The 11,037-nt window shown below is 44.6% G+C and overlaps 1 long non-coding RNA gene across 1 annotated transcript; it reads right to left on the reverse strand.

The window, feature by feature from the left end:
* Positions 1 to 1,927: 1,927 nt before the first annotated feature.
* Positions 1,928 to 10,256, reverse strand: LOC144328474 (uncharacterized). Its single transcript, XR_013393749.1, has 3 exons — positions 8,265 to 10,256; positions 5,946 to 5,960; positions 1,928 to 2,201 (listed from the first exon to the last, which is right to left on the reverse strand). It is a non-coding gene; the product is annotated as an uncharacterized LOC144328474 (long non-coding RNA).
* Positions 10,257 to 11,037: the final 781 nt, after the last annotated feature.

Genomic DNA, 11,037 nt, shown 5'->3' on the forward strand with positions numbered 1-11,037 from the left:
GTGGGGCTGCCATTGAGACTGACCCAGAAACTCCAGTGGGTGCAGAATGCCGTGGCGAGACTCCTTATGGGGTCTTCACTGCGAGATCACATTCATCCAGTACTATACCAGCTGCACTGGCTCCCGGTGGAGTACAGGATCAGGTTTAAGGTGCTGGTTTTAACCTTTAAAGCCCTATACGGCCTAGGACCCTCGTACCTACGGGACCGCCTCTCCTGGTATGTCCCACAGAGGAACCTACGGTCTGCAAATAAAAACATCCTGAAGGTCCCAGGCCACAGAGAGGTTAGGCTGGCCTCAACTAGAGCCAGGGCTTTCTCGGCTGCAGCTCCAATCTGGTGGAACGCTCTGTCACAAGAGACTAGGGCCCTGTGGGACCTGACATCTTTCCGCAGGGCCTGCAAGACAGAGCTGTTCCACCAGGCCTTTGGTTGGGGCGCAGCCTGACTCCCTCCTCTGGCAATCTGCACAGAGTTTTGCTTAACGGTTGCCATCAATTTGATTTTAATTAATTTTTATAATGAAATGTTTTTAGAATGTTGGATTTTTTTATTGTTCTTAGCCGCCCTGAGCCCGGCTTCGGCTGGGGAGGGCGGGATATAAATAAAATTTATTATTATTATTATTATTATTATTATTATTATTATTATTATTATTAGGTAAATCTGTCAATTATGGTTTCTTTCTATCCCCCCCCCATTTCTGCATCAGTTTTCCTTTTTTCTTTTTAAGTTCTCATGAAAATCCACCAGTATCTGAGTGCACATTTCTCCTAAAATACACATCTCTGTATGCAATGTTGCTTAATATATACATTCTTTACATAGTAATTTCCCACAATCTAATGCATTTTGGCATGGTTTCTTCTTCTAATATCTGCAGTCTAATGCACACTTTGCCCACATTATATGCATTTCTGTACACACCGCTTGGCTGAAAAGCTGCGTTGCAAAATTCTGAGAGGTGTGGATTTCAAAGGACGTCTTGTTTCAGAAAATGTGAATTAAGTAGGTTCCTGCACAAAAGTTAGGCTTGAAAGAAACATTCCATTGTAGCTAATATAATAGGTGGTGTGGGAGGGTGCTCACAACAGTTTCTCTAGTTTTCAAATGTGCCCCAAGAGATTGGTGAACCGTAGTCTAGACCACCAGTCCTGATACTTCATATTTATTTTATTTCATTAAAATTGTATGCTTCTCGATATATGAAAACCCCCTCAAAGTAGTTCATTGTCATGAATCGGCTGGAAGCCCCAGGGGTAAATTGTTCAGAGCCAGGGGTCTGTGTGGTCAGAAGAACAACAGGAAGCAGACTGCAAAGAGGATGTGTTGGAAGCTGAAGAGGTAAAAGGGTTTAGTGAGCAAGAAGAGTCCATGGTAGAGAGCAGTTCAGAATCAGAGCTAGAAGCAGAGGCTGGAGAAGAGGGGGCCAAGTGGCAGAGATGACATGGCTGCTGAATAAGCCAGGGTGTCTTCCCCTCCTGCTGTGACTTCCTGCTCTCTCCCAGAACTAGAAGAGGTATGGAGAAGGCCAAGCAAAGGCAGGCCCTGCAACCGAGATGCAGATTGCTTGTGGAGGACCTGAATGACAAGCTTGGTGGATCAGGGGGATGCTGTGGAAGTAGTGTATCTTGATTTCAGTAAGGCTTTTAACAAATCCCCTATGATATTCTTGCAGAGAAGCTGGTAAAATGTGGGCTTGACGAGGTAACCGTTAGGTGAATTTGTAATTTGATTGACCTGGGGAAAAAGTGACAAGTGAGGTGCTGCAGGGTTCGGTCCTGGGCTCATTGTTGTTCAACATCTTTCTAAATTGAAGAGATGCAATAAATTTGCAGATGCTACTGACCTTGCACCAGGAGTGACGAAAACGTAGTGCCTAGCTTAGACTAGTCATTAAAACAAAACAAAACAAAAACAATTTTAGCGTATTTGAGATTTATTTATTTTTTAAAGTTTTTGCCAGTCATCAGGGTATTAATTAGGGCAGTTCATATTGTCTGTACAAAGACAAGAAAATCAGTTCATGTTATAGCGATTATCCTGATTGTATTAGCATTGGTTTTGTGATTCAGTTTTTGTCTGATTGGCTTAGGGCAGGCAGTGTAGGAAAAGTGTACAAGAGAGTAGGGAGCCTTTGTCAATGTGGCAGAGATCTTCAGTGTATCTTCAGATCTTCAGAGATCTTCAGTATTAAGGCGCCTGGAAATAAGAACATAAATAATTAGTCACATAAACATCCCCAATGAGGTAAGGCTGCATAAGGGCTAGGGAACCCTGATCATTGGCTATGATGGATGGAGCTGATAGAAGTTGGAGTTTAACAACGTCTGAAGGGCCATATGTTCTCTGTCCCTGATCTAAAGCTAAAAGCTTTTAAAGGGTAAAGGGTAAAGGGACCCCTGACCATTAGGTCCAGTCGTGGCCAACTCTGGGGTTGCAGCGCTCATCTCGCTTTATTGGCCAAGGGAGCCAGCATACAGCTTCCTGGTCATGTGGCCAGCATGACCAAGCCGCTTCTGGCTAACCAGAGCAGCGCATGGAAACTCTGTTTACCTTCCCGCCGGAGCGGTACCTATTTATCTACTTGCACTTGACATGCTTTCAAACTGCTAGGTTGGCAGGAGCAGGGACTGAGCAACAGGAGCTCACCCCGTTTGTGGGGATTCGAACCACCAACCTTCTGATCAGCAAGTCCTAGGCTCTGTGGTTTAACCCACAGCGCCACCCATGTCCCTTAGCACCACCAAATTAACAAAGTACAATCCTATACATCAAGGATAAAGATTCTATGGCCCTGGAGAAGTTGTCAAACTCCAACTTTCATCAGCCTCATGTTACATGGTCAATGGCCAGGAATGAGGGCCACAGGTTCCCCAGCTAAAAATGTACATGAGTTCACTGGGGCTTACTCCTGGGTAGGAATGAATCGGTCTTGGTTTCTCATCTCCTCCCACCTTCCCAATCCTCGAGAAAATTATTCAGCATTTTCATCTTTCCAATCTTAAATTCAGTTCTCCACATTGTATTGGAAATACATAGAAGAATATTGTGATTGTGAAGAGATACATGGCCTCCAACAATTATCTATTTGTTGCCTTATTGGGCATCTGTGTAGGAACCTGAATCTGCTTGGTTAGCCATTGCAATATTTTGGTCCCTTTTTAGTACATCTTTTAAGGAATTAATTTTATATGGGAATGTTCCATGTCATAAGATGGCATGTAGGCTTTTATGTCAAGGCTACAAAACAGCCTTGGGTCCATGAGACCAGCAGGGCAGAGCTAACCAGTTCTTTTTGGTTAGCTCATTGTTTAGCAGTTTCAGAGCCATGGGAATGAGAATGACTAAGCTGTGATGGAAGTCCTACACTGATACTGGAAAAGGACAGCTTACCAATCCTTTGGTATACCTTGAAATGGTTTGGGATGATGCCATTGGTATTTCTCTTGGCGGACCTAAGAAACTGTGAACTCAAATTTCAGTGGCATCCTATGCAAGACTAAAATTTGGCTGCACCCCTGCCTCTCTCCCTCCTTGTTTTGGTGTCCCCTGCTGTTCAGCACCCAGTACGACTGCACCCTAAAACCACCTCTGACAGAAACATGGCTGTTTGCCACATTCCCAAGTGTAAAACAGTATACATATAGGATACAGGAGTGCTGTTCCACAGAGAACTCCACCTAAGGCCAGAGATCCAGAACTGTGCTTTGCAATAGTTCCAGAAGATGGGTTTTTACCTGCTGGCTTTTCTAAAGGGGTTTCCAAGTGATGCAAGATAAATAACCTTGAGAAGAGTTTTGTACTTAAATGCTTAGTGATTTCCCCAAAAAACTTTGGGTAGGCTGTGCGTGTGTTTTTATGTCCAGTGCTTGTTGTATAATCAATAAAGCTCATAATCTTTACTCCAAAGTGTGTTGCCTCTGAATCTGAAAGAACAATTGCTATTGGTAGAACACGCATCATTACAGCAATCTGCATTTTTTTAAGAAGAAAAAATGCCCATGAAAATCCTTTGCCATTTTAGTGTGAATTACCCCAATAAATATATTTTTGTATTATTGTTATTACTTATTAATTTATATCCCTGGAAGAGCCCAGGATGACAGTTGGGTGTGTAGTTTTGACTAATTTCTTGTTTATTTGTTTGTTTGTTTGATTGTTTGTTTGATATATTGCCCTTTATCACAAGGGAAGAAGAAGAAGAAGAAGAGTTTGTATTTGATATCCCGCCTTTCACTCCATTTAAGGAGTCTCAAAGCGGCTAACATTCTCCTTTCCCTTCCTCCCCCACAACAAACACTCTGTGAGGTGAGTGGGGCTGAGAGACTTCAAAGAAGTGTGACTGGCCCAAGGTCACCCAACAGCTGCATGTGGAGGAGAGGGGAAGTGAACCCGGTTCACCAGATGACAAGACTACCGCTTTTAACCACTACACCACACTGGCTCTCAAGAGAAGAGGTACAGGGTAAAAGCACAAATAAACAGTTAAAACAAAAACAATAAAATCATACCCCACTCCTACAAGCAAATGTAAAAGGCTGTAGAATCAGCCAAAGGCCTGGTTGAAGAGGCACGTTTTTGCCTGGCACCTAAAGATGTATAATGAAGATGCCAGGCAAACCTCCCTGTGGAGAGCATTCCACAAATGGGGAGCGACTACAGAAAAGGCCTCTTCTTCTGTTCCCACCCTCTGGACCTCACATGAAGGAGGCACACAAAAAATGGGTCTCAGGTGATGAACACAAATTCCTGGATGGTTTATGTGGGGAATGGCGGTCCTTGAGGTATTGCAGTCCTGAGCCATTCATGCCTTTATAGCTCAAAATCAGCAATTTGAATTGGGATAATTAGCAAAAATTTTAAAATATCCCATGTGAATACCCATGGGCAGACCAACATAAATGTTTCCAATCTGAAATGCCAAAGTCCACAGTTCTTTCATTCTTATTTTTTAACTTCACATAGTAACAAATTAATCCACAGAATAAAAGGGATAACCCCCCCCCCCCCATTATCAGCAACTCAAATAGAGCAATCTTACAGTAAACTTCACTGGTATAAGAAAGTATAGGATCCAGCGGATCTCCAGTTGAGCCAGAAAGTTCATGGCTGAGCAGTGTTGTGCCAGCTTAACTCCCCATATCCAGCTCAGCTGGCAATAAACTACCGTATTTTTTGCTCTATAAGACTCACTTTTTCCCTCCCAAAAAGTAAGGGGAAATGCGTGTGCGTCTTATGGAGCGAATACAGGCTGTGCAGCTATCCCAGAAGCCAGAATAGCAAGAGGGATCACTGTGCAGAGATCCCTCTTGCTCTTCTGGCTTCTGAGATTCAGAATATTATTTTTTCTTGTTTTCCTCCTCCCAAAACTCGGTGCGCCTTATGGTCTGGTGCGTCTTATAGAGCGAAAAATGCGGTACTATATCTCCTGAATCCTGGGACAACTAGGACCTTGTGGATACACACATGGCTGAGCAGAAATCAAAATAATTAGTCACACTCATTGGGAAATATATAAACGAAATCATGTGAATACTCACCGGCCCACCTAAAATGGAACCGATTCCACCCTAATATATCAAAGTACACAATTATTTATGGGTTTTTTTTACTTCATATATAATAAAGAAGGTGCGCAATATCCACTGCCCATTATTATCCACACCCAGAGAGCCATCTTACTGCAAGGTCCACTGGGATGTGAAAGATTAAGATCCAGCGGATCTCCAGCTGAGCCAGGAAGTTTGTGGCTGAGCAGTGTTTTTCAGTGTAACTCATTGTCCCCAGATCATCTGGAGATCTGCTACCATATCTCCCTCATCCCAGCTCAGCCAGGGCACTGCTGGCTGAATACATGGCAGGGCAGAAGATGTATTTTGCCAATACAAAATAATTAGTTAAACTATTGGGGAAAGATATAAACAAAATCATGAGAATACTCACCACCGCGCTTCCGAGCTGAAATGTCAAAGTGCACAGTTATTTCTTGTTTGCTTGTTGTTGTTTTTAATAAACATAGTATAAAACGGAGTCTCAATAAAATAGGGAGAATTCGCCCTTGTTTGCAAGACAACCAGAGCACTCTTACTGCAAGGTCCACTGGGATGTGAAAGGTGAGGATCCAGGAGGTCTCCAGCTGAGCCAGAAAGATCATGGCTGAGCACTGCTGACATATCTCCTCATCTTAGGACAGTCAGGACCCCATAGGTTCCAAAACCTTGAAGGCAATATCTGGGATTCCTTCCAGTAGCACCTTAAAGACCAACTAAGTTAGTTCTTGGTATGAGCTTTCGTGTGCATGCACACTTCTTCACTGCATGCACACGAAAGCTCATACCAAGAACTAACTTAGTTGGTCTTTAAGGTGCTACTGGAAGGAAATTTTTTTCTTTTGACTATGGCAGACCAACACGGCTACCTATCTGTAACTAATATCTGGGATGACATTCTTCTGCAAACCAACATTTTTTATTGCCACAGCACAGCGGCCTTTTGGTCTCTCTGATCTTGCACTATTTCATGCTGTGTTCCCTCTCCCAAAAAAACTTCTTTTTTCAAGTATGGCTCCAAAAACACATTTGGGAGCTCCGCATTAGAATGTAGACCTGAAAACAGCACATTTTGGGTGGTGGTGGTTGTGTTACACTGCAAATTGGCACAAGCAGAGAAAATGATGTATTTTGCCAGTACAAAACGTTTAGTAGTACCGTATTTTTCGCCCTATAGGATGCACTGCCCCATAGGACGCACCTAGGTTTTTTGGGGGGGGGGGAATAAAGGGAAAAAAATTATTTCCCCCCCCCCCAGGCGCGGGGCTGGGGCGGGGGATGCCCGAGCTTCCCCCGACCCCAGCCCCCAGAACAGGCTGCTATCCGCAAGCCTAGGGAGCCCGGCGGGAAGTCCCGCCGGTCTCCCCAGGCTTGCGGATATCTGTCCCCAGAGCTTGTGGGGCTGGCAGCCTCCAAACCAGGTCAGGGAACAGCAGGATGGCGGCGCTGCGCCTCCCCGCTCCCCCGAGCTTGTGGGCTGCAGGCTGCTGCCCGCAAGCCTTGTGAGCCCGTGGGAACTCCCGCCGGGATTGCAAGGCTTGCGGATAGCTTCCTGAAGCCTGGAGAGCGAGAGGGGTCAGTGCGCACCGAACCCTCTCACTCTCCAGGCTTCAGCGAAAGCCTGCATTCGCCCCATAGGACGCACAGACATTTCCCCTTCATTTTTGGAGGGGGGAAACTGCGTCCTATAGGGCGAAAAATACGGTATATTGGGGAATATATAATAAAATTCTGTGTATACTCACTGGCACACCACCACGAATGATTGCACCCTAATATGTCAAAGTAGTCCGCTCACCTTCCCGGGTGGGTGGTGTTGCGGCCGGGTATCCAGGACCTTGTGGTGATCCAGCTGAGGGGCAGGGCCCAAGGGGGACCCCTCGGGATGCCCTTATTTGATGTAAGTCATAGGGCTCCCCCTACTGGTGGTTTACCCTTAGTTGGAATCCCTGCAGACAGGCAGGAATCAAAATATAGCCTGGCTTCACCCCAATGCCTAAGCCAAACTGCTCACATCTGTAACCAGTAAAGTTGTGACCTATTTTATCCCATAAACCTAATTACTCATGTTCATGTGTTTATTATCTAAGGAAACTGTGGGCCCGGGGCCTTGGAGCGCAATGGAATTATTTCTGTGTTTCTTACTTCATGTAATATAAAATGCGTGCTCAGTATCTATTGCCCATTATTAGCCACACCCAGAGAGCCATCTTACTGCAAGGTCCACTGGGATGTGAAAGGTGAGGATCCAGCAGTTCTCCAGTTGAGCCAAAAAGTTCATGGCTGAGCAGTGTTGTGCCAGCTTAACTCCCCATGTCCAGCTCAGCCGGCGATAAACTACCGTATTTTTTGCTCTATAAGACTCACTTTTCCCCTCCCAAAAAGTAAGGGGAAATGCGTGTGCGTCTTATGGAGCGAAAACAGGCTGTGCAGCTATCCCAGAAGCCAGAATACCAAGAGGGATCACTGTGCAGTGATCCCTCTTGCTGTTCTGGCTTCTGAGATTCAGAATATGTTTTTTCTTGTTTTCCTCCTCCAAAAAGTAGGTGCGTATTATGGTCTGGTGCGTCTTATAGAGTGAAAAATACGGTACTATATCTCCTGAATCCTGGGACGGCTAGAACCCTGTGGCTACACACATGGCTGAGCAGAAATCAAAAGAATTAGTCACACTCATTGGGAAATATATAAACGAAATCATGTGAATACTCACCGACTCACCAACACCGGAAGCGATTCTACCCTAATATATCAAAGTACACAATTATTTACGGGGGTTTTTTTTTTACTTCATATACTATAAAGAAGGTGTTCAATATCCATTGCCCATTATTATTCACATACAGAGAGCCATCTTACTGCAAGGTCCACTGGGATGTGAAAGGTGAGGATCCAGCGGATCTCCAGTTGAGCCAGAAAGTTCATGGCTGAGCAGTGTTGTGCCAGCTTAACTCCCCATATCCAGCTCAGCCGGAGATAAACTACCGTATTTTTTGCTCTATAAGACTCACTTTTTCCCTCCCAAAAAGTAAGGGGAAATGTGTGTGTGTCTTATGGAGCTAATACAGGCTGTGCAGCTATCCCAGAAGCCAGAATACCAAGAGGGATCACTGTGCAGCGATCCCTCTTGCTGTTCTGGCTTCTGAGATTCAGAATGTTTTTTCTTGTTTTCCTCCTCCAAAAAGTAGGTGCGTATTATGGTCTGGTGCATCTTATAGAGTGAAAAATACGGTACTATATCTCCTGAATCCTGGGATGGCTAGGACCCTGTGGATACACACATGGCTGAGCAGAAATCAAAATAATTACTCACACTCATTGGGAAATATGTAAACGAAATCATGTGAATACTCACCGGCCCACCAAGAGCGGAACCGATTCCACCCTAATATATCAAAGTACACAATTATTTACGGGGTTTTTTTACTTCATATACTATAAAGAAGGTGCTCAATATCCATTGCCCATTATTATTCACATACAGAGAGCCAGTTTACTGCAAGGTCCACTGGGATGTGAAAGGTGAGGATCCAGTGGATCTCCAGTTGAGCCAGAAAGTTCATGGCTAAGCAGTGTTGTGCCAGCTTAACTCCCCATATCCAGCTCAGCTGGCGATAAACTACTGTATTTTTTGCTCTATAAGACTCACTTTTTCCCTCCCAAAAAGTAAGGGGAAATGCGTGTGCGTCTTATGGAGCGAATACAGGCTGTGCAGCTATCCCAGAAGCCAGAATAGCAAGAGGGATCACTGTGCAGAGATCCCTCTTGCTCTTCTGGCTTCTGAGACTCAGAATATTATTTTTTCTTGTTTTCCTCCTCCCAAAACTCGGTGCGCCTTATGGTCTGGTGCGTCTTATAGAGCGAAAAATGCGGTACTATATCTCCTGAATCCTGGGACAACTAGGACCCTGCTGGCTGCACACATGGCTTTGCAGAAATCAAAATAATTACACTCATTGGGAAATATATAAACAAAATCATGTGAATACTCATCGGCCCACCAACAGCAGAAGCCATTCCACCCTAATATATCAAAGTACACAATTATATATGGGGTTTTTTACTTCATAAATAATAAAGAAGGTGCGCAATATCCACTGCCCATTATTATCCACACCCAGAGAGCCATCTTACTGCAAGGTCCACTGGGATGTGAAAGATTAAGATCCAGCGGATCTCCAGCTGAGCCAGGAAGTTTGTGGCTGAGCAGTGTTTTTCAGTTTAACTCATTGTCCCCAGCTCATCTGGAGATCTGCTACCATATCTCCCTCATCCCAGCTCAGCCAGGGCACTGCTGGCTGAATACATGGCAGGGCAGAAGATGTATTTTGCCAATACAAAATAATTAGTTAAACTCTTGGGGAAAGATATAAACAAAATCATGAGAATACTCACCACCGCGCTTCCGAGCTGAAATGTCAAAGTGCACAGTTATTTCTTGTTTGCTTGTTGTTGTTTTTAATAAACATAGTATAAAACGGAGTCTCAATAAAATAGGGAGAATTCGCCCTTGTTTGCAAGACAACCAGAGCACTCTTACTGCAAGGTCCACTGGGATGTGAAAGGTGAGGATCCAGGAGGTCTCCAGCTGAGCCAGAAAGATCATGGCTGAGCACTGCTGACATATCTCCTCATCTTAGGACAGTCAGGACCCCATAGGTTCCAAAACCTTGAAGGCAATATCTGGGATCACATTCTTCTGCACACCAACATTTTTTATTGTGACAGCACAGCGGCCATTTTGGTTTCTCTGATCTCACACTATTTCATGCTGTGTTTTTTGGGGGGACGGGAATAAAGGAAAAAAAATTATTTCCCTCCCAGGCACGGGGCTGGGGCGGGGGATGCCTGAGCTTCCCCCGACCCCAGCCCCCAGAACAGGCTGCTATCCGCAAGCCTAGGGAGCCCGGCGGGAAGTCCATGATTCATTCCCTCTAGCCTCCTGTTTGCCGTCCTGTATTAAGAGCTCAGATTCGTACCATACTCTGTACATTAGGATAGAGACAACAGAAACCATGATTCATTCCCTCTAGCCTCTTCCTTCTTGTAGTTACGTGCCCTTTGGCAGGTTTATGAAGAACCTCCTCAGTTTCCTATGCATCACTGAAGCTATTGCTAACAGTACCAGGTGTTCCCATGTCACCTATAATATTGATAATGCAAAACTATCAGCAATACTCACCGCTTTTAAAGGGCCAATCTGGAAGGTAGAATTGTGCTATTAGTATTTGTTCTTATTAACTGTCATTATGCATATCATCATGGTTCTCGGGACAATTCAGCATAAGAAGAAGGAAGTCTCTGAACCAATGAGATTATAGTATAAAATTTCACAACAGGGGAGGCAACAGAGGAAGATAGAGGGGTTGGTAACTGGAGTGGTGATGTAGGGCAAATTGGTGCATACCGTTCTTTTGCATGTTCTTAAGACTGTTTCATTGGAGGATTAAGGCCATGTCACTGCGTCAAAGGCTCCACAGAAAATG

This window comes from Podarcis muralis, chromosome 7, assembly GCF_964188315.1.
Source record: "Podarcis muralis chromosome 7, rPodMur119.hap1.1, whole genome shotgun sequence".
NCBI lineage: Eukaryota > Metazoa > Chordata > Lepidosauria > Squamata > Lacertidae > Podarcis > Podarcis muralis.